Source organism: Acomys minous (genome assembly GCF_964271855.1).
Source record: "Acomys minous genome assembly, chromosome: 14".
Lineage (NCBI taxonomy): Eukaryota > Metazoa > Chordata > Mammalia > Rodentia > Muridae > Acomys > Acomys minous.
The window spans coordinates 67,357,159-67,373,081 of NC_140496.1; the positions used below are offsets into that span (position 1 = coordinate 67,357,159).

Consider the following 15,923-nt stretch of genomic DNA (forward strand, 5'->3'; position numbering starts at 1 on the left):
TCTGAGTAGTTCAAGGTTGATGTGAAGAAGGGCAGACATTTGGAACCCAGCTAGAAAGCTGTGGGGATTACCTGAACACAGTTTTGTAAATAATTTTATTTTTGAGCATTTGCCCTTAGGAAGTGTATATCCAAAGTGAATATAATTACTTCTAACATTGTGGAAATGAAATTTCCTTCTGTCTTAAAAAAAAAAATCCCTTCTATAGAGAGTGGCATTGTAGTTGGTAAGCTTAAGTGATTAGCTAAGGCAACCAAAATTACGTTCTAGTCAAGGTGCTGTGCTGGGTGTCTTAAAAGGCTTGCGAGGGGAAGATGTGTAGTGGAAGAGAGAGTTTCAGTGTAAAAGTTGTTTTCACTATGGGAGAAAACATTTATATACCTGAAGGAAGAGAAATGACTCAACAAGTGGAAAACAATGAAACAAATGTAGGAGCAACAGTTCTCGGAAATTAAAAGTGATTAGGACTTAGTTCTGAGCTGGCGGACCTAGATTATATACACAAGAAGCCTGCAGGAATGTGTTTTATGTCATAATACGTTATCTTTTCTAGTCCATTCATGGCTGGTCTTGTATTTCAGCAATGTAACGGTCCAGCTTCTCATTTTATCTACTCTGTCAATTCTAAATCTCTTCCTTTTCCATCATAGGCGTATTTTCTACCATACAAAACATACGTATTTGTGTTTGTGCTTTCATAAGATGAATCTTAGTATTCTGTATGTTTGTAACTTTAAATAGACATAAATAGCATTGAATAATGTATTTTATCCTGACTTTATTTCTTCAGTTTAAGCCAGGCATATACCATTCTGGCCTGAAGGCTGCATTTGGTGGCAGATAGATATGGGTGTGGCCAGTGCAAAATAATTTTTGTTTTCTTTTACAATTGCTTGTAACAGGGTTGTGTAGTTTGAACTTCATAGATGACAATACCTTGTCTTAATGTCAAAAGATTTGTCTGAGCAATATTTTTATTATCCAGAGTGCCACGAGAATTTCTAATTTGCTGCTTGCAAACTACATTCTGTTGTATGGTATGCATTCAAAACTAATTCATTTTTCTTCTATCAATGATGGGCACAAGGACTTTCTTCTGCAATAACACTGAAGGTGACATACTTCCTTAGTTCCTTGGTGCTTCTGTGTAACACCTTTGGCCTGTATATTTAACCTAGGATTTACTCATATGCTATGTTAGCTAGGTAGAGCCAGAATATTTTCCAGAAAAATCTTACCTAGTTTTTTGCTTCCATTGACAGGGGATCTGGATTTCACTGTTCACTTCATGACAGGGCATCATGGAGAAGGTGTTCATACAACAATAGGAGGATTAACACGGTCGGGAAGGGTGTTAACCTGCCGAAACCACCCAATCCAGCCAAAGTCGTAAGAGTCACTGGACAAAAATGGAAACTGATTCCAACCAAATATACTAGGGCGTGGAAAACTGACTCTTCAGCTGTGACTGTTACTGTGTACTGTGCCGCAATTTGCATGCGAGAGTGGGGCTGTGGAAAGAAGTCTACAAAGACAGGAGAGGCAAGCTGCCCATTGGCTTCTAGGCCAAGCTCTGCCCTGAAACAAGTGGCCTAGCACAGAGGAAGCTGCCTCTGTTTGCCAGTCGGAAATAAGCCCTGTAGACAGAACCTCTCAGGCCTCGGTAGGCATCGAAATTCTGGAAACTTCTCCCACGACAGGGTCTTTCGAATACGGTAGAGATGCAAGGCTCTTAGAGTCCACGTGGCTGCTTACCCGCCTCACTGCTACCATCCAAGATTCCTAAGCAGCCCTAGGAATCCACGTTTCTGGAAGTTGACCTCGGAAATCTTGCTCACTTCTGGGCCCGTGCCTTATTCCCATCAGCTCTTCAGCTTCTCAGGGACAAAATCCCTCCTGTGGGTGGTGGCAATTCTTTCAAGGCTACCCTTGTACCTAATTTACATTTCTTTGATTACTGGAAGACCATAGCTTTTCTTCTTATGTTTCCCGACTGTGGAGTTTTCTCTTTTAGAGTTATTTGCTGATTACTTAAATTACATTTTTTTTCTATTGGGATTTCTGTTTTTCTAGTTAATTTTTAAAAATTCCCATCAGATGTTCGCTATAAATACCATGCTGGTTTGTATATTGCAAATATCTTATCCTTATTTCTGTTAATTTTAGATGTAATGTTTCTGTGAAACAGAAATCTTTATTTTTAATGCAAGCATGCTGGAAGAGGTCAATAAACACTATAATTTTAGGTTCCGAGTGTGGGAACACAAAGCTGAGCTGTTGGTTTACAGTATGCAGTGGTGCTGGCATAACCTGCTGCTGATATTCCATTGTCCATTTCTGCCCTACTATTACAGGGCCAGTGTTTTCACTGACCTCTTCCTTCAAACCTGTGGGTAATCTAAATATCATCTCAAAACATTACTTATTTGTTGAAGTAAATGGAGTCCCTATTGCTTGTAATTAAAAGAATATTCATCCATACAGACAAGGAATCTGAAGCATTCTAAGGTACTCAAAAAATATGATACATACCTTTTTCCCCACCATAATTTTATCTAGTAAGTATTTCTTGCAGCTCAGGCTGATCCCAAAGTCACAAGGGAGCTAGAAGAAGCTTGGCTTGAACTCTGGGTCCTCCCTTCACTCGTGAGTGAGTACTAGGCATGTACCGTCTCATTTAACCTGATACAAGGCTTTGCTGTCTACACATTCCTCAACATCAAAATGGCTCTACTTACAATTTCCTCAATTAAAAGAGACCAAAAACTGTATATATTGGAGTAAAGTTTGTCTTATTGATGTATAAATAAATCTCATACACATTTCTTAGGTTTTATTACAAATATGTACACTAATAGAAACAGGGCAATATAGCCAGTAAGTAGAATAAAATGTATTATAAATGCTGCATTTTAAAAGAAACTTCCAAAGGTCACCTTATAGGAAACTGTGGATATCTATCTATCTATCTATCTATCTATCTATCTATCTAATTATTTTGGTGATCCATTAATCTGCATTTTTCTTGCCCATCAGCTGCATTTTTCTATATATGGAAAAACTTCAACAGTAAGTCCATTCTTTTCCCAGAGCAAGCTTTGTGTCCTATAAGGATCAATATCGCTCCTGCAAAGGGGCCATGCATTACCAAATAATGTCAACAATGCGGTAGAACTAGAACCTAAAGAGGGACCTTCAAGGATTGCAGCTTTTATTTAGTTTTCTGTTCTTTATCAGGTAATTGAAATATGTTCACATCTTAAAATAGGCATCCCAGAGAACATATGTGGTTATGACTTTGCTGAGGGGGACTCTTTGGACTTTTGTTACATTACAGGGAGTAGAGATTTGAGGTCAGTGTGAGTTGGAAGTTCTTTACTCTTTTGTCTTGGTGCTTTGTGACTCACACACTTTGAATTATGAGATTTATGTAGCAATAGATTCTGTGTTTTACTGGTACCCAGAGTACTTCCTAGGAAGGTGGCTGGTTATCATCCCAAAGGAAACACTGTCTTAGGCTGAAGAATCAAATGGAAAACTAATCAGGTTCCAATGTAGAGTGTAAATTTAGAAATAGTTAAAATTATAGGTAAGGATCTTGTTAGGCTGACCCGAATAGAGTGGTGGAGATGTTATAGAAATGTATAATATGAACACTTGGAATTTATGTCTACCTATAAATACAGTAGCTTTCAGTTAGTTCCAGAAGAATCAGGTGACTCATTTATAAACACTGCACAGAGTTTCTGGAGATGTCATAGTGTGTGTAACTAGTGCCTTTCAGTCATTTATTCACTTAGCAGAAATGTGCTCAGTTTCTACTACATGGAAACCAGCTTTCAAGTCGCAGGCATGTGGGAACTATAAAGGACATTCTTTAGCCTCAAGGAATTTAGAATAAACTGGGAAGACAAATATAAAACATAATTTTAATTATATAGAGATGAATATTAGAACATACATAGTAGAAAAACAGGGTTCAACTGTATGTTTTAGATTGGAAGTCTGGTTTTTTTTTTTTTCAAAAATCTTTATCAGGCTATGGATTTAACATAGTAATTGAATGATTACCTATCATATTTGAGGACTTGGTTTCAATACACACAAACACACACACACACACACACACACACACACACACACACACACACACCCCTAATGCTTGAGCACTTGCTATGCCTAAGGTAGTCTGTGTTGCATTGAACTGCATCTCTGTAGCACATAAAGATAACCCCAGTCCCCGTGATAGTTGCAGTTCTTGAGACTGACAGGAGATTGCGTTTACAGGCAATGGCAGTAGTGCAGTAATTATAACAATTAGAGAAATACACTGTGTTATTAAATCAATTTAAAGAAACATCAAATTTAACTATAAAAAGAGATGACTAAAAAGTATTCAGAAAATGAGGTGGAGGGAAGGGTCTCATAGAACTGTTAGTTTCGATGAAAACAATGCCATATTTGAAGCTACAACTGTGTGTGTGAAGAGTTACATGGGCAAAGATGCTGCAGAGGTACAAGGAGACAGAGAGTCGTGGGACAGAGTGAACTATTCGGACTTTATTACTCAGGCTCTGGAAAATTAGTCTGTAAGAAAGAGATAAATCATGCAGGTATTAGAGCAAATTCTAGACTCAGAGAGAGACAATACAGCAGGTAAAGAAGAACTGAGAGTGTAGCTACAGGGAGAGGACTTGTTCACAGTGCTTAGAGCCCTGGGTCTGAGAAAGAGGCAGAAGAGAAGGAGGAGAGGATGATGATGATGATGATGATGATGATGATGATGATGATGATGATGAAGAAGAGGAGGAGGAGGAGGAGGCAGGGCAGGAAAAGTGGGGACATTAGAGAAAGGGAGGGAAGAGGGAAAGGTGGAAGGAAGAAAGAAAAATGTCAGATAAGGATTTAGCCTGGCAGATCAATCAAGGTCAGAGTAGAGGGAGGCCTTCCTAAGATAGCTAGCTATAAGAACTGCACAGTTCAGAAAGACAGAAATCCGAAAAATTTGTGCCCCCAGGCACTTATACTGTGCTTGGTCCCAAGATAGCATTCAAAAAGATTTCTGGACTGAAAGAGGGAAAAGACTTCTGATGGGAGATCATGGAGCTGCCATGGAACAGAGTCTACTTATTCCACCAGGTTTTCAAACTCTTATGTTCCAGACCACATCTGTCCTTGTCTATAAAGTCAACTCCCTCCACTGACTTCTTTCTTTTTTACTTAAGTAATTTATTCAGATTACATCTCAGTTGTTATTCCCTCAATTGTATCTTCCCATCCCCCTCCCTCTTCCACCCTGTTCCTTTCCCTAAGGTCTGTCCCAGAAGGAGGCCTCCTCCCACACCATATGATCGCAGCCTATCAGGTCTCATCCTGGTAGCCTGTTTACTCTTTCTCTGAGTGCCACCAGGCCTCTACACCAAGGAGAAGTGATCAAATATGGGGCATCATAATTCACTTCAGAGTCAGTCCCTGCTGTCCTCACAATTGTGGAGAGTGTGCTGTCCATTGGATAGATGTGGATAAGGATTCTATGTTTACTGTATGCATTGTCCTTGGTTGGTACAGTAGTTTGAGCACACCCCCTGGGTCTAGATCCACCAGCCTTGATGGGTTTCTTGTAGTTTCTAGAGCCATCTGGATCCTTCTATTTCCCCATTCTCCCATATCTCTCTCACCTGGGTTCCCAATAGGAAGCCCCAGCATCTATCCCAATCTCCTGCTCAGTGAAGACTTTCAGGGGACATCTCTGATTGGCTAGTGTCCAATTATAAATGAGTATATATATGATGTGTATCTTTCCAGGTCTGGCTTAAGTCACTCAGGATGATCGTTTCTAGTTCCATCCATTTGCCTGCAAATTTCAGGATTTCCTTGTTTTTAATAGCTGAGTAGTATTCCATAGTGTAAATGTACCACAGGATTCTTTATCCATTCTTTGACTGAGGAACATCTAGGTTGTTCCCAGATTCTGGCTATTACAAATAAGGCTGCTATGAACACTGTTGAGCACATGTCCTTGTTGTATGGTGGAGCATCTATTGATATATTCCAAAGAGTGGAATACCTGGGTCTTGAGGTAACTCTATTCCCAGTTTTCTGAGAAAGCACCAGATTGATTTACAAAGTGGTTGTACAAGTTTGCACTCCCACCAGCAGTGAAAGAGTGTTCCCCCTTTTCCACATCCTTGCCAGCATGTGCTGTCATTTGAGGTTTTTTTTTTATCTTAGCCAAGCTGATGGGTATAAGATAGAATCTCAGTATTATTTTGATATTCATTTCTCTAATGACTAAGAACATTGAGCATTTCTTTAAGTGCTTTTTCAGTCATTTGATATTTGTCTGTTGAGAATTCTCTGTTTAATTCTCAGCCCCATTACTTAATTAGGTTACTTTGTTTGGTGGTGTTTAATTTCTTGACCTCTTTATATGTTTTGGATATTAGTCCTTTGTCAGATGTAGGGTTGGTGAAGATCTTTTCCAAGTCTGTAGGTTGTCACTTTGTTCTGTTGACTTTGTCTCCTGCCTTACAGAAGCTTCTCAGCTTCAAGAGGTCCCAATTATTTATTGTTGACTTTAGAGCCTGAGTTGTTAGTGTTCTGTTCAGGAAGTTGTCTCCTGTGCCAATGTGTTCCAAGCTCTTCCCCACTTTTTCTTCTAACATATTTAGTGTCTCTGGTTTTACATTGAGGCCTTTAACCTACTTAGTCTTGAGTTTTGTGCATGGTGATAAATATGGATGTACATACATTTTTCTACAGCTATACATCCAGTTAGACCAGCACCATTTGTTAATGATGCTATCCCTTTTTCCATGGAATAGATTTGGCTTCTTTGTCAAAAGTCAAGTGTCCATAGGTGTGTGTATTTATTTCTGTATCTTCGATTTGGTCCCATTGATAAACCATTCTATTGCTCTGCCAGTACCATGTTGTTTTAATTATTCTTGCTCTATAGTACAGCTTGAGATTAGGTATAGAGATTCCTCCAGAGGACCTTTTATTGTACAGGATTGTTTTAGCTATTCTTGGTTTTTTGTTTTTCCCTATGAAGTTGAGAATTGATCTTTCAATGTCATTAGAAACTGTGTAGGTATTTTGATAAGGATTTCATTGAATCTGCAATTTGCTTTTGGTAAGACGGCCATTTTTGCTATGTTATTTCTCCCAATCCATGAACAAGGGAGATCTTTGCATCTTCTGATGTCATATTCAATCTCCTTCTTCAGAGATTTGAAGTTTTTTTTTCAAACAAGGCTTTCACTTGCTTGGTTAGAGTTACTCTTAGATACTTTATGTTACTGTGGCTATTGTGAAGGGTGTAGTTTCCCTAATTTCTTTCTCAGCACGATTGTCACTTGTATACAGAAAGGCTGCTGACTTTTTTTTAAAGTTAATTTTGTATCTAACCACTTTGCTGAAGGTGTTTATCAGCTGTAGGAATTCTCTGGTGGAATTTTGGGGTCACTTATGTACACTATCATATCATCTGCAAATAGGGATAATTTGGCTTCCTCCTTTCCTATTTCAATCCCCTTGATCTCCTTTTGTTTTCTTATTGCTCTAGCTCAAACTTCAAGAACTATATTGAAGAGATATGGAGAAAGTGGGCAGCCTTGTCTGGTCCTTGATTTTAGAGGAATCTCCTTGAGTTTCTCTCCATTTAATTTGATGTTGGCTACTGGATTGCTGTATATAGATTGCTTTATTATGTTTAAGTGTGTGCCTTGTATCCCTGATCTCTCCTAAACTTTAAACATGGTGTTGGGTTTTTGTCAAATACTTTTTTTTTTTTTTTTGCATTTAAGGAGATGATCATGTGGGGTTTTTTTATTTCAGTTTGTTTATACGGTGGATTACATTGGTGGATTTCCATATATTGAACCATCTCCACATGCCTGGAATATAGCCTACTTGGTCATGGTAAATGATATAGTTGATATATTTGTGGATTTTGTTTGTATGTATTTTATTGAGTATTTTTGCATCAATGTTCATAAGTGAAATTGGTCTGAAATTCTCTTTCTTTGACAGGTCTTTGTGAGGTTTAGGTACCAAAATGACTGTGGCCTTATAGAATGAGTTTGGTAATTTTCCATCCATTTCTATTTTGTGGAGTAGCTTGAAGCATATGACCTTTTCTTTGAAAGTGTGGTAGAATTCTGTGCTGAAACCATCTTGCTCTGGGCTTTTTTTGGTTGGGAGACTTTTGATGACTGATTCTATTTCTGTAGGAGAAATAGGACTAGTTAATTAATTTGTTTATCTGATCTTGATTCAACTTTGGCAAGTGAAATCCATCAAAAAATTGCCCATTTCCCTTAGATTTTCAAGTTTTGTGGCATATAAGCCTTTAAAGTAGGACCTAATGATTCTTTGTATTTTCTCAGTGTCTGTCATTTATGTCTCCCTTTTCATTTCTGTTTTTGTTGCTTTTAGTTAGTTTGGCTAACAATTTGTCTATCCTGTTGAGTTTTTCAAAGAACCAGCTCTTGGTTTTGTTGATTCTTTCAATTGTTCTCTTTGTTTCTAATTTATTGATTTCAGACCTGACTTTTATTATTTCCAGATGTCTACTTCTCTTGGATGTTTCTGCTTCTTTTTTTTCCCTAGGGCTTCCAGATGTGTTGTTGTTGCCTATATGAGATGTTTCCCATTTCTTTGTGAATGCACTTAGTGCTATGAATTTTCCTTTTAGCACTGCTTTCAATGTTTCCTAAAAATTTGGGTATGTTGTACCTTCATTTTCATTCAATTTTAGAAAGTCCTTACTTTTTTTCATTATTTCTTCCTTGACCCAGGTGTCATTAAGTAGAGTTTGGTTTAATTTCTATGTGTGTGTAGGCTTTTTGTTATTTCTGTTGTTAAAGTCCAGCTTTATTCCATGGTGATCTGATAAGATATAAGATATTATTTCAATTTTCTTGTATATTTTGAGGCTTGCTTTGTGACTTACTATATGATCAATTTTTGGAGAAGGTTCCATGAGGTGCTGAGAAAAAGGTATAATCTTTTGTGTTTGGGTGAAAAGTTCCATAGATATCTGTTAGGTCCATTTGATTCATGACATCAGTTAGTGTCATTTTTTTTTCTTGGGTTAGTTTCTGTTTTGTTGACCTATCCTTTGGTGAAATTGGGGTGTTGAAGTCTCCCATTATTAATGTGTGTGGATCCATGTGTGGTTTGAGGTTGTTAATATTTCTTTTTACAAATGTGGGTGCCCTTGTATTGGGGGTGTAGATGTTCAGAATTGTGATGTCATCTTGGTTGGATTTACCTTTGATGAATATGAAGTGTCCTTCCCTTTACTGACATCTTTATTCAGTCTTGAAATTAATTCTTTCCACTCACATCATACTTTGTGTCATTTATCGCTCATCTTCCTTATTTTAAATAGCGCTGTTATGGTTTACACTATGTTTTGACGGTTAGTGTTGTATTAAAATTTGACAACTGCTGTACTTAAAGCATCCATGTGGGTGTTGCTATAAAGCCCATAGCTGGTGCAAGCTGCACCCTAGCAGCCTACTTTACTCTATCCTAGATGCTGAAGACTATTCTTGGTTTTGATTGATTTAACTGATGCTATTGTAAAATAATCATTCACAAGCATAATCAATGGTTCTGATTTTGCACAAAAAGTGCTTACCCTCTCACGATAACAGACATCTACATATATGACTGTATTAACATTGTCACTGGTGACGCTGTTATTTGTACTATTTGTATATGTTTCACAGAGTAATCTATATCAAATTAACAGTTAAATAAAAGCCTCAGGACTTTCCCCATGCAGGACTAAATCAGTAATTTTGTGATCTTAAACCCACGAAAAATATGCCCAGCTCTTGCTGTGTTTTTCATCTTTTGAAGGTGTTAGAAATTTCTAACATGAACTGTACTTAATGCCTATGGCCTTTATCATAATACTGAAAAAAAAATCAAGCGAATGCAGAAAGAGAGACATACAGGAAGAGTAAGAAATCTGATCCTAGGGCTTATGCTTCAGTGGATCAGTCTCTGCGCAGCTCTTTAGGAGCTTGAGCTGCATCCTCTCACAATATCTGGTTTTCTGGAGAAAGTATATAAATTCAGTAACTGGCTCAGGGAAGTCATTTCCATTTTTAGTTCTTGTTGTTTTTGTTGTTGTTTTAATTTCTTCTGTTGAATGTTCTAGTGAGACATTAGGAGATCCACACCTTTGAACTGAGAGTGAGCATTCCATGTCTGTTTCTGGGAACGGCTACCTCACCATCTCCACTCGGACTGACAAACTTAATTTTTGCCCCAGCTCCGTGAGGCAGACCTCATTCTCTTTTCAGCTTACTGGTGATAAAATGGGTCACATTTTGATCTCACACAGATAGTAGATGGTGTCTCAAAGATATGGGTTTGGGTATTTTATCTCTAAAGTTTAAAGGTGGCAGATGGATTATTTACTATAATGACAAACAACTCAAGTAGCCAGTACTTACAGGGGAATCTTAGAAATGAGATGTGAGAAAGATGACGAAAGAAAAAAAAAGACAGCGAACTGCCCAGACCAATTTTCTGTCTATAGTGCCAAGTCCCATGAGTTGGTTACTTCATCTAGTCTCCAGAGAGAAAGCAGAGAAAATGGGAAAAATAAAACATAAGTTACTCATCAGACCTCAAACTATGTGCTGGTATTTGACAAGTTTTTCAAGTTTGTTTCAAGCTTGAAGTCATTCTGTTGTTAAAACCAAGGGTTACCCTCTCAGTCACCTCATACAGCTGGCTCTCAACCCAATTTTAGCATTGTTTCTGAGGAAGGCGAGTTACTTACGCCTCTAAGCATGAATGCATGGTGCAGAAGTTTTCTGCAAGAATCTTTCTTCCTTTCATTTAGGACTCAGAAACATCAGAATAGACTGTTTCTTAGAAACTGCATTTTTTCTTTTCTAATTAATTCAAATAATGGTGATATGCTATGAAAATTCACGTATATCACAGGCCAAATTTGTTCATTGTCTATTTCAGTAATCTAAAATACAAGTCAAGATAAAAATGCTGTAATTGTTCTGGTTAAAACATTAAGAAAGGAAAGAAATTATTTGAGTTAGTTGTATCCAAGTTATTAAAAATGTACGGCAGCTGACTTCAAGCTTTTTACTCAGGTTGATTATATTCATGCATTTTATAGAGACATGTTTTAGATTCTGTGTATGTGCTTTCTTACTTCATTTTTCATGCACATCAATAATTTGTATAATAGATTAGAGTTATATAGTTTTTTATCTGTTACATAATTTCTATGTGTGTTGAGTTTTTACTCCTCTTTAAATGTTTAAAGAAAAGGAGAAGGGTGTCTGTTATTTGTGCTGGGACAGCACCAGATGAATATTTTATCAGCAAGTTATAGGAGTTTTTAGAAAGTTATGCAACAGGTATGTGTTTATTATTCAGTGCCTTCATGAAAAAATAGATTTTTTTCAACTCCTGAGGTTATACTGGTGAACATAATTTAAAATAAAACCTGAGAAAAGTAAAAGAGATTAAATAAATATTCATGAAAATGCCCTCTTCAGGAAATAGGGTCATTTGAACAGTCTATTCCATTAAAAATCGCTTTATTTCACTTAAATTGGTTACCTCTCAGGGAAATCGAGACCAAAGACATGAATCTAAAATCTCTCCACTGCATTAAATAGCTGGAATGTATCATTAAAAAATCTATAACTGATCAGCTTTTTTAACCAGTATACTCAAGGAGGTATCAAATATATATTTAAGTGATATCTTAACATTGTACAAAAATTAGTCTTTATAAGTATATACAAATACTGATAAGTTGAAAACTATACTTCTATAGCATTATTAAAATCTAAAATTGCTTAAGGGTAACGTGTTAACAGTTGCTTATAATGATCAATTGCATGTAATTGCCAGTCAGGATGCCATGAAATTATTAGCAACCTTTGATATCTATTTATGAAAATCATTAACAATTAAGGCAAATTATCTTGTTAAATGTTAATTTTCTGGAAATTTTTGTCTTTTCAATTGACTATGGATACCCAAGAGTACTAATGTAAGACCACTTTTTTAAATTTTCACCCTAAATCATTTATAACTAGCACTTAGGTGGCTTCTCAGACTTCTGCTTATCATACTGTACAAGTTTATACTGTCCCTCTGCCCCCTTCCTTATTCTCTGTTTCTTTAACTGGTGCTTTTAAGTTCTATACATTGTTCCAAGTAATTTGGGAATTATTAAAAGACTTCTGGAAAAGATAGGAGGACAAATGAAAATGTCTAGCTCACTAGTAGCAGCACCTTCTGAAGACTGCAAATGCGATATCTTTCCCGGATCAATCTCGTCATAATCCTTGGACAAGTGACATGCGTGACAAAACGCGAGCATGCCCTTGGAGTGCCATGAATATATCATGAAGTGTGCTGGTACCAAATACCTTTGCATGCCTCACTGCGGCCATGTGTTTGGTCTGCTTGGGTAGGAAGTGTGTTGGATGCAGGATGTCCTGCTCATCTTGTGCAGCAGATTGCCCTGTTTATAGACCGCTGCTCATTTCAGAGTAGTCACTCCTAAAGTAAAGAACACGGAGCATTGTTGCTTTCCCAAAGCTAGGAGTGCAGCTAGGACTGAAATAATCGCTACCCCGGTGTCTCAACTGGGAGTCCTATTCCAGCTTCCAGAACTTTCCCGAAGTAGTCCAATGAAGACAAGGGCAGAATGTGGTAAGTAAAAAGGCAGTGGGGATCCCAGTTGGAATGTAGATTGAAAGTTCTATGAAGGAAAGAAGACAGGCTACTGCACTTCTGCCATTGGGTGTAATCACTTGGATTTTTAAAAAACATTTTATTAATTATTCACTTTACATCCTGGTCATAGCTTTTCCCTTCCTCTCTCCTAGGTCCCACCCTCCCTTTCTGTTTCTTCTAGCCCCCTCCTCTACTCCTCAGAGAAGGAGAGTACCCCTACCCAACAACCCCATTATATGAAGTTACATTTAGGACTGAGAGCATTTTCATCCTCTGTGGCCTGGCATGGAAGCCCACCCAGGGGAAAGTGATCAAAAAGCAGGCCAAAGAGTTCCTGTCAGTCACTACTGATTCCCCTTAGTAGGGGACCCATATGAGGATTGAGCTGGCCTTCCATTTCAGCTGTGTAGGGAGCCTAGGCCCATCTCATGCATAGTCCTTTGTTGGAGCTTCAGTCTCCACAGCCCCTGACCCTGGACCAATGGTTAGTTGCCTCTGTTGGTCTTTGTATGGAATTTCCTGTCCTCTCTGAGTCTTTCTATTCCATCCCATCTCCCCAGCATCTCTTCCATAAGCATCTCTGTGCTCTACCCAATATTTGGCTATGGGTCTCTGCATCTGTTTCCATCAGCTGCTGGCTGGATACACTCAGAGGACAGCTATGGTAGGCTACTCTGCAAGCATAACAGAATATCGTTAATAGTGTCAGGGGTTGGCTGTCTCCCATGGAATAGGTCTCAGGTTGGGCTAGGCATTGGTTGGACATTTCCTCAATTTCTGCTTTATTTTTGTCCTTGCATATCTTGTAGGCAGGGCCAGTTTTTATGGTTGGGTTCATGTTTTCCCTCCTTGCACTAGGAGTCCTATCTAGTTAGAGGGTGGGCTCTTGGAAATCTTTATTCATGTTTAGAAGTGTAATATCTTTGTTTGGAAAGTATAAATTTCAGTCTCTAAGAAATATATGAGGCGATTGGGTAGGTATTTCAATGGGTAAAGTACTTGCTGCCTTTGCATGAGGACCTGAGTTCGAGTCCTCATACTCACATGAGTACTGCTTAGGAAGGATATCCTACCTGTAATCCTATCATCTGGAGTTGGAGCCATCCATGGGCTCCTCGAGGCAAGCTGCTAGCCATAGCTATATTAATTGAGTTAGAGAGTTCTGGATTCAATGGAGATACCATTATTCAATATAGAAGTGGAAGAGAGTAAAAATACTTGGGTACCACACGCATGTGCACACTTAAGCACATGTACCTGTGCACATAAAACGTATATACACAGGCATACACACCATTTGCACAGACATAAACAAGGAGAAAGAAGAAAATGTGTTTAGGAATTTAATAATGTATTTCACATAGAAATTTTAATCATATCAAAGGAAAATGGTGACCATATATTTTGATTTTGTTAAACTTATCTAATAGACATTGTAGCTGTTGTTATTATTACTGCTATAAATTAAAAGTCATGTTTTGATCTTTTGAAATCATTAAATTAAAAAAATTGGAAATTCAGGAGATAGATAGCTACATAAAATCCTACTACTTGCAAGTCAAGTGGAGGGGACTAGTGTTAAAGTGGGAGGGAGGGAGAAACAGGTGGATACAAGGGATGAGATAACAATTGAGTTGTAATCTGAACAAATTATTTAAATAAAAAGTGGAATGAATATATATATATATAATTTATGAATAGATGGCCACCACAGCAGTGTCCAGTTAGTCCCAGCAGGTACAGAGGTTCAGTACATCTGCCATCAGGACCTTTGCCATGCTTATGAGGCCCCCTGATTAGATATATGGCATTGAAGATTGCTATACCACTTCCCTTTATTCTTTTGCTTCTAAACAGAATATGCTAGACCAAATGAAAAAGGAGTTGCTGCTATTAGGACAACTCCTGAAAGATCCCAAGATGTCTCTTGCTGTTCAAAATCCTTACATAAGCACTGAATCAAAGCGAAAAGCCTAAAGGCCATGACAACAAAGGAAAGATTTTCTCCACTGATGGCCAACCTCATGAATTTACTTGCTGAAACTGGCTACCTAAGAAACACCTAGGGAGTCATATCTGCGTTTTCTACCATAGTGAGTGTTTACCTTGGAAAAGTACCTTGCACAATGACCACAGCATCTCCTTTGGATGAAGTTGTTCTCTCTGAGTTAATGACAGTGTTGAAAAGCTTTCTGAGTCAAGGCCAAGTATTGATATTTGAAGTTAAGATGGACCCATCAATCATGGATGAGATGGCTGTTCGAATTGGGGAGATATACATTGATATGCCTGGAAGACCAAGATTCAGAAGCTCAGCTAGGGCATTTGGGAGATGGTCTGAAAGGCTTCCTCACATGTGAAAGTTCTCTTACCTGGAGCAACAATAAAATACTTCCTGAACAGACAATAAACAAACAAACAAACAAAATAATAAATAACATTTCTTAAAAGTTAGAAGGATACCTAGCATAGATAGATAAAACTGATTTTAGAAGCTATAGATTATTGAATGGAAGCCCCAGTGGCAGGTGGAAGATACCCCCTTATCGGTTATCGGGCAAAGAGGCCCCAGGGCACCCCTCAGAACAATACCGCCTTTGGCCATTTCTCTTTTTTCCGTTTACCAGAACTAGATGATAAAACCCTATGTTTTTTGAAGACAACATACATTTGGTTGCAAATTATAGAGAAAACAAGTTGTGCCTAAACCTGGAGCCTCCTCCTTGCTGGCTAGCTTTCACAGTGCTTTTTATACTATGCAGGCTGCTGGAAGTGAAAAGTATCAACCTTCTTTTGATGAACTACAGCACCAACCTACTAAGCGAGATGTGCCCACTAGTGCAACAGTAGCATAATTTATGGGAGCAACCAATAACTCCACAGTTGGAATAGAGGCTTTTATTCACAGCATAGAATTCATAAATATACTGCCAATCCGGCCGAAAGACCCTGAATAAAGGGGATCAGTCCTAGGAGGGGTGTTCTTAGCACTGCTGTTTAACTATAATAACCTAGCACCTTCAAATTCCTTATGCTTAATTGCACAGACAAATGTTACTCAGTCTTAGTCAGAGGAGTTTCTTTTTGTAAGGAATGGTGTGGCTGTTTAACGGTACAGGGAATAGGGCTGTGTTGAGTGCTCAGTCCTAAAACAGGACATAGACAGCTTTCCTTAAGCT

General features: G+C 38.1%; 1 pseudogene across 1 annotated transcript; it reads left to right on the forward strand.

Moving 5' to 3' along the window:
• Positions 1-14,520: 14,520 nt before the first annotated feature.
• On the forward strand, positions 14,521-15,064 carry LOC311582487 (ATP synthase subunit O, mitochondrial-like; annotated as a pseudogene). The gene has a single exon. The product of its transcript is annotated as an ATP synthase subunit O, mitochondrial-like (transcript).
• Positions 15,065-15,923: the final 859 nt, after the last annotated feature.